Below are 14573 nucleotides of genomic sequence, written 5' to 3' on the forward strand. Positions count from 1 at the left end.
GGGGACGGTGGTGCCCCTGCCTGTTCCTGGCTTTACTAGAACATTCGTGGTGTCCCCGCATCCAGCAGGACCTGCTCCTGGCCAGGCCGGAGGTCCTCTCCAGGATGGGAGAGGGGTGGGACTCCCCTCCCCGTGGGGCCTGGGGTTCTGGGCCTGACTCTTGGGTGCGGGCAGCGGGAAGACGGTGGTTTTCAAACATTTGGAGCATCAGAGCCCTTTTCTCAAACAAAATCTTACCAGAATAAACCCCCTAGGAGGAGCTGTTCTGGTCCAGGCCCTCCCACCCTGAGACCCCCCCCAGAGGGGGGAGGGGAAACCTTGCATGAGTCCAGGAGGGTAGAGAGGGGGTGCTATCCTTCGCCTGCCCTCCCCTACCCAGGGAGCCCCCTTCCTGCCCCTGCCCTGAGGGCCCAGCAGACCCAAGGCCCCGACTTGCGGCAGGGCAGCCTGGCCTCCGTGTGCAGGCCAGAGGGGCCGTCCAGACCCTCTGTGCCCGCGGTCGCCCAGAGCTGTTCCCCACCTCAAGCCCCGCTCGGCGGCCTTGGTCCTAGACGGCCCCCTTGGGGAGGAAGTGCTGACCACGCAGAGAGAGACAGGGCGCTCTCTGTAAGCCAGGCACTGCTCCGTGGAGAAACGCATGTCTCGGAGTGATGGGGACCCCGGTCCCCCGAGATGGCAGCCTGGCCTGGGTACGCTCACTCCTGACTACCAGCGCGGCTCTCCCAGCCCGGCTCTCCCAGCCCCTCCCTGCAGGCCAGTGCAGCAGGACCAGCCCCAAGATCAAGTGCGAGGATGGCCACCAGCACATGGGGCTTTGGAGCGCCACAGACAGACGGGGGACCGCCTCTGCAGGAGACACAGGCAGTCCCTTGCCCTGGAGTCGCCCCTGGGCCGTCCCAGGCCAGCGCCCTCTATGGTCCAGCTGGGCCCGGCCCTGATAGCACCCTCAGGCCTGCGGGCTCCCCGGTCCCTTGACCACTGTGCTCCTGCCCTGGGCTGGAGGCCTCTCCATGCCATGGCCCCAAGGCTCCCCTCCAGCCACCCACTCATCAGACACCCAGGGCACCCAGGATGGGGCTGCCCGCACCGAAGTCTTCAGGAGGGTGGCTAGGCCGGAGGGGCTAAAGGGGAGCCGAGCCCTGGCCATTCCTGTCCCAGGGCTTTATGCGCCCCCGCCAGCTGGGGTGCGCTGCCCCCTGGGACAGACAGCAGTTCTAGCTGAAAGGGAAGGCAGCCTTTTTTCTCTTCAGTCTTTGTGACTGTTTCTTTAAGCAGCAAATTGATCATGTTTTCTTGCCAGTTTGATTTCATTGCATCTCACCACGCCCTTCTGCGTGACCGGCATTCTTCTCCGGACCCAGGAGGTAGTACCCTCACCAAGAGCTGGCGCCCCAGACGTGGGCTGATGGCTGGCTCCTGGTGATATCTGGGATGCCACGGTGATGGCCGGCCCTCAGCTCCTTCTCCACACCGGCCACGCCCCCAGAGGCTGGGCACAGTGCCTGTAGGAAGGGAGTGGGCCTCCAGGGGAGTGGGCACCTTGGGGGGGGGCGGGGTGGGAGAAGCTCAGTGGAGCAGGAAGGCCCCTGCCATTCTGGAAGGGGCCGGGGAGGGGCCTTCTCAACAGAGGGACCCCACAAGCACGCCCCAGGCAGGAGGGGTCGGTGTGCTCAGGAGGGGAAGGGCGGGGAGGCTGGGCTGTCAGCGGAGCCGAGGGAGCCGTCCAGGGCCCTCCTGACTCTGGGTCCCAGCTTCCCATGGGTCTCCCTATGGGAGCTCGTCTGCTCCGAGAACAGAGCCGGCCGAGCCCCCCTCGTGTCCCTGTGGGGAGGGTTCTGACCCCTTAGCCTTCCAGGGGACCGGTGTGGGCCCCGTGGGGAGCCCTTGTCCCGCCCCACGTGGCACTCCAGCCTCCAGCCCCACAGGTCCCTGCAGGCACCCAGCAACCACTCGCCCACCCGGTCACACTACCCTGCTCCCCATGGGGCTGGCCGCCCGCCCCCCGCCCCTTGGCCAGCTGTCCTCACCTTTGCTGTGGAGCAGGCTGGCTGGTGGAGGACAGCAGGGTGGAAGGCGACAAGTGTGCAGGGCACATGGCTGGCTTTCTGTCACCCTCCCCCCGCCCAGCCCAGCCCCGTTCCTCCAGGGGATGGGGTCTCGCATCCCCTCCCAGCTGCGGCGGGGGGAGAGCATCTTCCTCTCACTGCCCTTTCGAGGTCCTCCAGCCAGGTGGCCCATTTCGGACAGTCCCCTCCGCCCCAGAGGCCCGAGCCCCCGACCCCCAATCCACGGTCTTCAGAAGCCAGAGCGGCCAAGGAGGCACGTGCTGCGGGGACAGGGCCCGCGTGGGGTCCTAGGTCTGGAGTCTGGGGTCTCCTTAGCGTGGCCACTTCCAGGCTGAACCCACAGCAAGGAGAAGGAAGGTGGAGGGACACAGGACACGGCGCATGGTGGCCTGGCTCCCCACGAACCCTGGGGTGACGGCTTACTTTTGGGCTTGCGGTGTCCATCTAGAAGGAGCCATTGGGTAGAGGGGCACTGATTGGGTGGCGGCCCAAGGAGGCAGTGGAGGCGGGTCTGGGGGCTGGAGGGGCTTCCCCTGGGATAGAAGGGAAGCCCCCAGATGGAGGAGCTGCCGAGCAGCTGGCCAGAGGGCATGAAGCCTCGCAGGTCCCCCTAGTCTCCCACACCAGCACCACTCTTTTAGTTTCCATGGAAGCCTGGGGCTGGGAGGACCACCGCTGTCCCGTTGTTCAGATGGGGGCACCAAGGCCCCGAGACCGCACTGCCAGGCCAGGGTGATGCTGAAGGGGTTTGGGACTTGTCCTCTGCAGGGGCAGCCCCTGCTCACCCTGCCGCCCACCAGGGAGGTCAACGTCTTCTTCAGCTCTCGGAACTCCATGGGGTGTGCGACCTGCCTGTACAAGGCAGTGTGATTCTAGACATGGGCCTGGACCCCAGGGAGGCCTGGGCTTCCAGGTGGGCCAGGTGCTGTGCAGCACGGGTCGTGGGTGGGGCTCTTGGCCCCAGGATGACCAGCTTCTGCAACCCCTCAGTCCCCGATCCCCCCTCCCCACTGCGCCTCTGGTCTCCACTCCCAATAAAGCACACAGTATGGGATCCCCACATGCCACCTGCTAGGCTGCTCTTGGGGGTGGGGGTGGGGGCGGTGAGGGGCAGAGCAAACATTTACGGGGCCCTCACCGTGGGCCTGCAAGTTGCCACGGTGCCTACATCTCACAGCTGGGGACACTGGGGCTGGGGCATCCCAGTTGGTCCCCGAGCCCTGTCTGCAGGGTTTAAAGGCCCTGCCACCTGTGGTGTGGCCCCCCTGCTGTACCAGGAACCAGGGTGGTACCTTCCCTTTTCTCCAAGTTTTTTTTCTCTGATTATAAAATAATCCCTGTTGGGGGTAGAACATTAGTAAAATAAAGAAAAGCAGAAAAGCAAAGCAAAATCCCCTGCAGTCTCCCACCCCCATGGGTCTTCTGCGTATTTCTCCCTGCGTGACTCCTCTGGGCATTACCAGATCCTTCCCTGCGTTCCTGGCCTCAAGCCACCCAGGAAGCTCTGCCTGACTCCCCTGCCCAGTCTCCCCCTGTCCTGGGGCTCCCACCCGCCCCCTTCCTGCCTTGGGCCCGGGGCGTGTCTAGCGGGCATCTCCACCCTCCTGGACGCTGCACAGGAGCTGTCAGTGGTCTGAGGCTGGGGCCGCCGGCACCCAGAGCCTCCCACAGAGAAGGGAGCCGGCCTCTGCCCTGGCCATCGTCAGGCCGCGGTAAGGGATGAAGGTGGAGGAGACGGAAACCAGGTGGGGCACGGCCATCCTGCTGGCCGATGGGGGCCCCGTCCCCGGCCTGAGAGTGGCCGTCGTCTGCTGGGGAAAAGCTAAGTAGCTTGTGCTCTTCCCGCACCCCTAGAGCCCCAAGGAAGCTTCCGGACTGAAGCCGATCAGTACCCAGTGGAAGGCAGGGGCCGGGGCTGGGGTGGGCTGCCCACAGCCCCTCGCCCACCTTTTCGGGCTGGAGGCACGTCAGCAGACGCTCCGGTGCGGCCTTGCTGGGCCTGCGTCCCGTCAGTTACATAGTTACCAGGGCCTCCCTTCCTGCCCCGCCCTCGGAGCATCCTGGCAGTGCTGGCTGATTTATTTTTAGCTCCGCCTGACGCCAGGGTTGCCTTTCACCTCGGAGATCAGAGGCCTCGGGCTGGGCGGCCAGCGCCCTTGACCCTGTACTTTTACAGACTGGCTGGGCATAGAGGGAGGCAGCGCAACGGGGTGTGCCTTGCTTCTCCAGGGGCCCCAAGCCTGGGGGTGCAGCCCGGGGAGCCCGAAGCTGGGGTGGCGGTCAGAATCCTCATTCTTCAGGAAACTGAGGCTGAGGCCTGAGCAAATGGACCCACCCCTCCTGGGGGTGCAGGTGGGGATGGGGGATGGGGGTGGGGTAGGGATGAGGTGGGGTGGGAAGTCCTGGTCAGCTCAGGCTGCGTTACCAAGTGCTACGGACACTTATTTCTCCCAGAGTGGGAGGCAGAAGTCCAGGGTGTGGGTGCCGGCTGATCCAGTGCCGGGTGAGGGGCCCCTCCTGGTGCACAGACGGTGCCTTCTGATGACTGAGAGAGCCTGGTCTCCCCTGGGGATAACACTGACCCTATTGTGGGTGTCTCACCCTCATGACCTCATCGAAACTGAATCACCCCTGAGGCGCCTCTCCAAATACCGTCATGTTGGGGGTTATATGTCACCATGTGGATTTGGGGGTGTGGACACGAGGAGGCACCCTGGACCGGGGGGGTGTGAGCTGGGCCTCAGGGATCAGCCAGGAAGGCCGCAGGAGGAAAAGTGGGTGCCGGGGGTCTTGAGGGAGCCGGGAGAACTGTGAATGGACCTGGACCCGACCTGCGGGCACTGGGGACGGGTGAGTGGGGTGGGGGAGGCCCGAACCGCGGAGGGCTGAGGATGGGGTCCAGGAAGGAGTCCTGCGAAGGGGGTGGGGTCGCAGAGGACTGTGGCAGCACGGGGGTGGGGGAGGGCAGGCTGGGGTTCAGGGGGAGCCGAGCCGCGGCCGGGCTGCTGGGGCCCGGGTGCTGGTCGTGCACGGGGCCTGGATGGGTGGGGCCCGTGCGCCCACAGGAGGAGGGTTGGGGGGGCCGCCTGCTTTGGGGAGAAAGCCTTGCCCGGCCCCGCCGGCTGCGTCGGCCCCTCTTCCCCCTTGCTCCTGCCCCCCGGTTTTCCGGTGGGAGCAGGATGGGGGATCGCCCAGCACAGGCGTCCGCGGGCAGACGGGAGCTCCTCACGCAGGCGGGAAGGGGCTGTGTTAGGGCCAACCTCAATGACAGTCACCCAGCCTTTGGGTCCCTAGTCTGGAGGCAGGTTCAAGCACAGAGCTCCTAATGGCCATTTGTCATGGAGAGAATGGCCCTAAGGAATTCCCCTCATGTTTTTAGGGCGAGGACTCATGACAGGAACAGGGGTCAGGAATCCCTTCAGTCCATCTCATCTCCCCAGGCCAGAGGCACCTGGTCATTCCAGAGCCAGGTTTACAGAGACACCGCTCTCATCCCATCAGACCACCCGTCACAGGGTGTGATTCAGCAGGTTTTAGGGCGTTCACAGATTGCACAGCCGTCGCCACAGTCGGTTCCAGAGCCTTCCGTCACTGCCTTCAGCCATTGCCTGAGCCCGGCCCAGCCCCCGAGACCTCACGTCTGAGGAGTTGCCCAGCCTGGACGTTCACACCAGCAGGTCTCGTGGTGCGTGGACTCGGCGCCCGGCTCGCCCCACGGAGCTCAGTGTTTGCAGCGCCCACACTGCCGTCTGCGTCAGGGCTCCCCTCCATTGTGGGGAAGAGCGTTCCCTGGCTTGGATGAGCCGTTTTGTTTGTCCCCTTTTCTGTCGGTGGATACTTGGGTTATCTGCCTTGTGGCTGCTGTGAATACTCCATGCAGTCTCGGGGTGACATGTTTTCATCTCACCTGGGTACACGGGGTCCTTACCTCCTGGGATTCACCGTCTCAGGTGACTTGCTGAGACCTGGCTCCCAGGTTTCGTCTGAGACGCAGGCTCCTGGCCTGTGGCCCAGCTGCCTCCCCGGCCTCCCCCCACGCCCGGGGTTCCGTGCCCCACCCACCCCACCCGAGTGGCTGCAGAGAGGGCTGTCGTAGGGTGGGCTCCGGAGAGGCGGGGCACAGGCCTGGCTGGTCCTCCAACACCCGGCTCCTGGCACGCTGTCCAGAGACGCCTTCCCATCGTGCGCCTTGCTGCAGACGCGCCAGCCCTTCCGGACGGTCCCAAACCAGCAGTTGCCCGTGTGCTGAGAAGGGGCCTCCTGGCCATCACAGATCGTCCCACCGGTGCTCGGGAGGAGAGTGGCAAGGCGGTGAGGTCCCCTCCTGCAGCCAGTCCCAGGCCCAGCGGGGATGACCCTACAGGTGCAGGCTGGGTCCACCCCACAGGCATCGCCTCCCCTTGATTGGCTTTTTGTTGCACCTGCTGTGGAGCCCTACATCAAGGACACAGGACAAAAACTCCGGAATTAACCAAGCCCCCATAGCAACTGTTGCCATGGGCTCTCCTAACCTAAACCGGACACCGCCCCCCCTCCATATTAGGTAAAATAATCACCATGTAGTAACCTTGTAGTCTCCTGACCAATCACCTAATGCCATCCTGCCAGCAGGAACTTTCTTTGTCTTGAGGCTATAAAAGTTGGCTACTAGCCTGCAAAGGGGGTCGGCTCTCCCTGGTCTATCAGGAAGTCGCCCGCCGTATTCGCAGCGCCCCTCACTAACTCTGCTCTTCGTTCTCAATAAACTCACTCTCATCTAAAATACTCTGTGTCTGGAAATTCTTCTTCCAACCAGTGCATGGACCACAGCACTGCTTTCCTGGCGAGCCCCCTGCATGGATGGCCTGTCCATGTCTGCATAGGCCTTTCCGGGATGGGGGACATAAAACTCTCAGGGACCTGGCGTGTGTGTTTGCTGGGACATGGGTGCACCCCTGGCCCAGGGTCTCATGTGGTGGCTTGGTTTCTGCAGAAAGGGGAGTGCAGCCCTGCTTTCTCAACGTAGCACAATGATTGTAAATGTGCTGTGCGGTCATTCCACGCAGTGATGCTCCGCTAACCAGAGACCCTTCCTACAAACAGCCATCGCTCTGGCCTCAGTCCCAGAGGAACCCTTTCTTTCTGGGTCACATATTGTGCATTTTCCCCTGAAATATTTCAAGTGTTAGGTCCCAACTTCAAACACATTAGCTCTAAAGTAGACTATGTTTAGCTTGATTGTTAAACTGAATTTGGCTCTGAGATTTTAAAACAGAAAAAATTCCTGCCAGAACTATGTATCTAAAGAGATAACATGGTTGATCTTGGCAAGAAGACGTCTCACTTTCTTCAGGCATTTGTGGTTGGGGTGGTACTTATTGGGAGTGGACATTGCTTCACCCACCAGGGAAACGTCTAGAACATTAGGCAGATGTTGCACATCGATGCACGTGCTCAAATACTTTATCTCTTCAGAAATGAGCTTTTTGGTTTAATTGCTCTGAAGGTACTGGCTGAGATTAAACCACGTGTGCCTTCAGAACGGAAAACCCTGCAGAAGTACTCAGATCCATCTGCAAAGCTGGGAACGGGCCCCACTGGGCAAGCCCTAGGGGGGGCTGTGTGCCTGGGCGTGTGTGCACGTGTGTGAGTTGCATCAACACAGAATTGCACTTTCAATGTGATCGTTCCTTCCTTTCAGGCCACTGCTAAGGTGCCCGCTGTCTGTGGCCATCACTAGCTGTGGAGCCCTGGTCTGCGGTGGTTCCTGGATGCCCTGCTCCATTCACCAATGGGAGGACTGGCTGTTGGGAGGCTGGCCTGAGCCAGGGCTGCTGTTCCCAGGCCCTGCAGGGCTCTAAGGGGCCCCCTTTGGTAGCCTGGGGATAATTTGTTCATATTTAATAAACTTTTTAAAATTAATAGACTTCAGGGCATTCCCTGGCGGTCCAGTGTTTAGGACTGCACGTTCTCACTGCCGAGGGCACAGGTTCAATCCCTGGTCGGGGAACTAAGACCCTACAAGCCACGTGATGCAGCCAAAAAAAAATAAAACAAGAGACTTTATATTTTAGAGCAGTTTGAAGTTCCCAGAATAATTGGGCAGATGGTACGGAGCCTCCCATCCCCTCACTGCACATCCCTTGTTACTCACCCCGGCGCCAGTGGGACACATTTGTTGCTGCTGATGAACCAGCACTGGTACATTATTATTAATCCAGCCCAGTGTTCACGTGAGCTTCGCTCCGAGTCCTACACTCCAGGGTTTTTGACAAACGCGCATGACAGTACCCACCGTTACAGTAGCACACGGAATCATTTCACTGCCCTAAAATCCCCTGTCTGCCACCATTTATTACTGTTTTCAATGAGTAAAGACACATAGGATTTCAAAGGAAGCAGTTATTTTTAAAATAATTATCAAAATATTAACAAAGCAGCCGCGTGGGCTCCGTGCTGATCTCGGTGAAGAAGCCCGAGCTGCTGACACCGCCCAGGCTGGGGTCGTGGTGAGCGTGGAGCCCTGTGCTCCCTGGTGCAGGTGAGTGCCAGGCACCGTGGACGCTCCTGGGGAGGGAAACGCTCAGTTTCGGTTCAGCTCAGCGAGGCTAAGACGCCCTTTGTTCCTGTCCACGTTCACAGGCCCCTGAACCGAGGGTCCCTGCTCTAGGAAAAACTTCGGAAGCTGGTGAACTGGGACAGCACAGGCGAACGGGAATAGAAAATGTGCTTTCAAAACCAGATCTGTGTTGCCTCTGGAATCTCCCTCACAAGGAGCCAAGTGGCTCTCAGATTTCCCTGTTTGCACAGAGGGCTCCGAGCGAATTCAATGATCTCACGTTGCCAGAAAAGGGTTAATTAGGAGAAGTTGATCAGGCTTTGCAGGAGAGAGTGTAATTAGCGCCCGTCTGCACCACAGGCACGAGGGTTGCATGCCAGTGTCTTCCCGGGGGCCGGAGAGCTGCTGCCTGAGCCGGGAGAGGCTGCAGGGCGACCACTGTGCTGCTCCCAGGGGGCCATCAAGCAGCCGGCACCCCGCCGTGCCCTCACCACCCGCCCCCCGGGCCCCGTGACTCCCCCTGGTGCACAGGGCACCATGAACAGGCATGGGCTGGGCCCGGGCCACCGGTGCTGCAGGGATGGACGCACAGGCTCAGAGGCCAGGACAGTGACGCCTTCACGGCTGCTGGGAAAAGGCCGCTGGGCTCGAAGGACCAGAGGCTCGGCAGCACGGCCCTGTTGGCTCGGTGGCCCCCTGGGCAGCGTCAGCCCTCAGTGAGCAGGTGCTCGGGTTCTCTCCCGCTCTGCAGCCCCTGCCCGGCTCAGAGTAGCGCCCTGTGGCCTGCTCTCCCGCCCCCGCCCCGCCCCGCCCTTCCTCCCGTTTTCTGCCCCACTCGTTTTGACCTCGTTCCTTCAGGCCCTCAGATGCCTTTCCCATCCCAGGATCCCAGAGCTCAGGGGGCTGAGACCTGCACTCACGGCAGGCGCCCTGCCCCCCTGCCCCATTGGTCCCACCGCCAGCGCCTCCCTCCCCTGGAGGCCCAGGCAGGATTGACTGGGGTACCAAGGCAGGGGGCGTACCCGAGTCTCCCTCCTGCTGTGGGAGTGGGGAACCAGGGCAGCTTGTCCAGGTCCCCGGCCGGCCAGGCTACCACTTGTATGTTGATCTGTGCCCCAGGGCCTCAGCCAGACTCACAGTCCCCTCTGGGGTGGCTGCCACCCCCTCCACATGGCGTCTGGCTCTGAGCCTGTGGGCGGGGTGTGCTGGGGACTCTCCGGGGAAGGCCAGGGGTCTACAAGGCTTTCCGCGGCCAGCCATTCTGAGCACCCATCTGCCCCTCCTGTTGTCCCTGCCCTGCCCCTCCCTGCCCCAAAGGCAGGCCCTGGCATACTTGGTCCCACCTGCCAGCCAGCAGGGGTCCTGAGCTGGCAAGGCGCCCAGGGGAGGGGTCCCACCCGGAGGGGTCCCACCCCTTCACCCGGGCAACAGGACTCCAGGCCCGCTTCTCCCTGGCCCCCTCCTCTCAGCAGTGCTTTTGTCTCCAGGAAAGCAGGCATCTCAGGAAGGGCTTCTGCCCCTGGGTACGGGGGCCGGCCTGGCTGGAGGATGCAGCGGGGTGGTGGGTGGAGGAGAGGGTCCTTTCCTCCCACTTCAGGACCTGGGTGGGCAGAGCCTTGGGCTCCCGGGCCTCTGGAGGGCTGGACTTGGCCTCCCCACGGTGATCTCAGGGCCTGTCCCCAGCCCCCGGGGCCCCTTCCGCCCACGGGGCATCTCATCGGCCTCTGGCGGGCGCCCACGTGTAGCCTGAGTTCCAGGTAGGCTCTAGGGGCTCGTTTGGCACATGCTGGAGGCCCTCGGGACTCTGTGATGCTGCGACAGGACCGCGTTTCCTGGGAAACCGCAGCCAGCTTCGGGGCGGCCTGCCTGCTGGGGTGTGGGCGCGGCTGCGGCTGGTGCAGGCAGGGGACGCGCGGGCGGGAAGGTGTGTCCCAGTGCTTGTGTGTCTGTGGGGGGGTCTGTTTGGGGGTGTCTTGTGCGAGCCTGTGCCGTGGCAGGTCTCTGTGGGGCATCTGTCTGAGCGTCCTGGCTCTCTGTCTGGGTCGCTCGGGGGTGTCTGGCGTGGGTGTGTGTGTGTCGTGGGCGCTTCTCCTCGGGCCTGGGGCTCAGCAGCCTCACCCACCAGCACCGAGCTTGCTGTGTCAGCTGGAAGGGCTGCTCCCCTCCCTCGCCCGCCTGGCGGAGGCCTGGGGCCTTCCGGACGCTCCCGTTGGCAGACAAGCGGGGCTGCCCGGGCCTGGCCCAGAGGGAGGAGTGACCCGCCGAGGGGGGTGAGGCCTGGCCGCTCGCTCTCAGCAGGAAGCGGACGGTGCCTCAGAACTGCAGCGTCGTCTAAGCCCACCGCCTGCAGATTCCTGCCAGCCGCTCCGTGTCCCTGCACAGACTCCCTGGGCCTGTTGGTCAGCCTCCTCCCCCTGAGGACGGGACGAGCCCACCCTTTGCGTCCCGTGGACTTGGTCATGTCTGGAGGTCTCCCCAGCTCTTAGGCCTTGAGACCAGGCGTGCTCTGGGTCACCATGAGGGCGCGGGCTGAGCCGTGGGTGGGGCGGGCTTGCAGGTCGGGGGCCCTCAGGACACAGTGGAGACCAGGGCGCCACCTCCCCTCCATCTGCTTGTGAATTTCTGGGCCACACATGGTGCACAAGATCAGGGAGCCCAGGGCGCAGGGAGGAGGAGATGCAGGTGTGGCCATCCCAAGGGCCACAGGCCTGTTCACACTGTGGTACCACCCACCTTCGGTCTGTGGGTGTGCGGGGCCGGTGGGGAGACCCGGGGCTTTGGTGGCCCCTCACCTGACCCTGCCACACGCTCTGCCGGGTGAACTGAGGTGCAGGGCCTGGGGGGGGCCCGGCTCCTGGGAGGCACCAAGGACAGAGTCATCTTCAGGGCCTGCCAGCTGGGGCACAGCTACCGCCGCGGCCCTTTCCAGCACCGGGACTGTCCACAGAGGTTCAGTGACTCCCAGCCTGCCTACCGCTGTGGCCCCAGCAGAGGGGCCAGAATCTCCTCGTCGGGAGCCCATTGCCCCTCCCCGGGGGCTGTGGGACCCATGGCAAGGCACACTGTCAGGCTGCCAGGGAAACGGGTGGCTCCAAGCACCCTCAGGCCTCAGGGCCTGCACCTCATTCATTCGTTTGTTCAGTTGTTCCGGCAACCCCTGTGGGGATCTAGGCTCCAGGAGACCAAAGTGGACGCAGAGCCGTCGCTGGCTCCTTGGCGCTCAGCCCCAGATGCGTTTTCTTTGAGGACGTGACCTGTGAGGGCGACTGTGACGCGAAGAAGAATCCAGCCCCCTGGGGAAATCAGGGGGACATCCTGGAGGAGGCGGTCTTCAGGCTGACGCTGAAGCAAGATGGCAGTTAGCTTGCTGAGGCTGGCGCTGGAGGAGGGAGGAGTTTTCCGGACAGAGTTTGCACGGCCTGGTGCAGGGCTCCCTCTCGGTCCTGCCCAGACACGGGGCCCACATGAGGACGTGTGTGTAGGGGGTGCTGGTGGAGGGCACAGCAGGGCCATGGAGGTGAGCGAGGCCGAGGCCCTGGAAACCGGGGAGCCTGCTGCAGGCCCTGGAGGAGCACCAGCCTGGGTCTGCGGGGCTGGGGGCTGGGAACTCTCCCAGGCAGGTCTGCAGTGTGGGCTGTGGCAGAACCTGGGGGTTCTTTGGGGGCGAACAGTGTGGGGCAGGTGAGGAGGGCTCACCCCCAGCCCAGGAGTGAAAGCAGGCGACCCTGGGTGCCCCGTCATGCCCTGTCTTGAGGTCTGCCTGGGTGCACGTGGTGGTGAGGAGTGGGGTGAGCCCAAACTCCGGTGTCACTAAAGCACATTAAGTGCATGGGGGCTTTGGGCCACCCTGTGCCCGGGGCCTCTGCTCCCCACTCCACATTCCAGGAGAAGCAGACCAGCAAGGCACCCCATCTTCCAGGCATGGGGGTGGGCGCAGAGCAGGGAGGCCGGATCGGGAAGGGCTCAGGACCTGCCAGGCCCAGCCCCTGCCAGCAGAGACCCCCAAAGGGCCCTGACCCCAAGGACAGGAAGCAGCACCCTGAGGCCAGGGCTGGGGTGCTCTGAGGGGTCCCCTGTATTGAAAGTACAGAAACGGTGGCCCCAGGGAGGTCCTCTGTACAGCAGCAGCGTGGCCACCACCCCGTGGCCACCCCCTGGGAAGAAGGGGCTGCGGGGTAGAGAGTGACACGGAGGGCAGAGGGCCGGCAAAGGGGACATGCCAGGGAGGGGTCCATCAGGCAGCCCCTCTTCCCACCCGGCCCTTCCCCGCGCCCGCTCTGCTCCCCCCCATGTGGCCCAGTCCCTGAGGGGCCCAATATATAGATTTTCCCCTTTGCTAATTGGAATGTCTGCCTTAGAGGTAACAAAGAATTAGACATGCAGGATTTACAGTTAACATTTTTAAAAAGCACGTTCCCCCCTTTGAGCTAATATTGGATAAGGAGAAGCAGGACGTCAGCCTGCAGCTGACGGGAATGAATGATCACTGTGGCCACCATCGCTTTGAGGAGCCTTCGTCCCTACCCCGGGCCCAGCGCCAGAGCAGCCCGGGGTGGGGGAGGGGCTGGCCGGGGTGAACGGTCTGCCGGCCCCTCCCACCCCGGCCTCACAGAGCAGGGAGATCAATCCTCGTGCTGCAAGTCTTTCTGCGACAGGGGAGACTGTCAAGGCTGGATTCACCGTGCGCTCCGGCTGGGGAAAGAAAGCGAGGTGCGCTTCATTACGTAATTGTTCTCGAGTCTAATTTAGCATGGAGTCCTCTTGGGCTCCGGAAGCCACAGCACAACCCGTGCTTTGATGGGGCGGGGTGGCAGCATTGCTGGGCGTTGTTCAAATTAATGCGGCCACCTTGGATACCGGGTCGAGCACCGCAGAGCCACAAAGACAGGCGGCGGCTGGCCTGCAAGACTCTGGCCTCAGAGAGGCTGGGAGAGGGGAGGGGGCTTCTCCGGGGGTGGAGCGGGCGGGTGGGTGGAGGGCCCAGTCCGTGGGTGCTGTGAGCAAATTGGCAAGGGGCCCTGGTCCTTCCCGGCTCAAGTGCAGGTCCTCAGCTGTGCTCGAGGTCAGGGCTGGACGCCATAGCCCCGCTGGAGCCAGGGCAGGGCCTCGGTTGCTGTGATGGTGAATTTCACGTGTCTGCTGGGCTGGGCCACGGCGCCAGCTGTGTAGTCAAACAGCAGTCCAGGTGTGGCTGTGAAGGTGTAACGTCTGCAATCCGGGGACTCTGAGGAAGAGCGTTGCTCTCCAGGAAACACAGCCCCTGCTTCTCCTTCTCTCACCCACAGGATATTTCCGACGTCAGACCTGTGGGTCTTTCCCACACCAGCTGGGTGTTCTGCTATTTGATTCAATTCAGATACCGACCAGTTAGCTCAGACCCCACAGGGTAAGGGCTCAGTCCCACAACTGTCCCCCACTTCAGCCCCAGTCACAAGTAGTAGGTCCCCAGGTTACCCACAACTTCTGCCCTCTTGGCTACAAATCAGGGGTTCCCTTGACACCCCCCCCCACGATTTCATCATTTGCTAGACTAGCTGGAAGAGCTCAGGGAAGAGCTCAGGGAAGAGCTAACTTATGTCCACCAGTTTATCAAGTCATAATGAACAACCAGATGAAGAGGCACTTAGGGGGAGGACTGGGAGTGTCCCAGGTGCAGGAGCTCTGTCCCCGTGGAACTGGGGTGTGTCATCCTCCCAGTACTTGGGTGTGTTCACCCACCTGGACTCTCTCAACCCCGCACTTCAGAGATTTTTACGCTGGCTTCATCATGTGACAGGGCAGAGCTAAATCAGAATCCAGGTTCGGTCTGTTTCTTTAACTTTAACCTTTGCTTTCCGTTGCCTTTGTTATTATAATCATACATAATGGCCTGCCTCGGGGAACCCCGCCCCTCTGCCTGAATGTTAAACCCAAGTGCCTTTGTGCCTCCTGACCCTGTCCACCTGCGGATGGCTACAAGAAAGAAGAAA

The sequence above is a fragment of the Monodon monoceros genome, unplaced genomic scaffold (genome assembly GCF_005190385.1).
Source record: "Monodon monoceros isolate NGI ecotype Baffin Bay Population unplaced genomic scaffold, NGI_Narwhal_1 Super_Scaffold_4, whole genome shotgun sequence".
NCBI classification, from domain to species: domain Eukaryota; kingdom Metazoa; phylum Chordata; class Mammalia; order Artiodactyla; family Monodontidae; genus Monodon; species Monodon monoceros.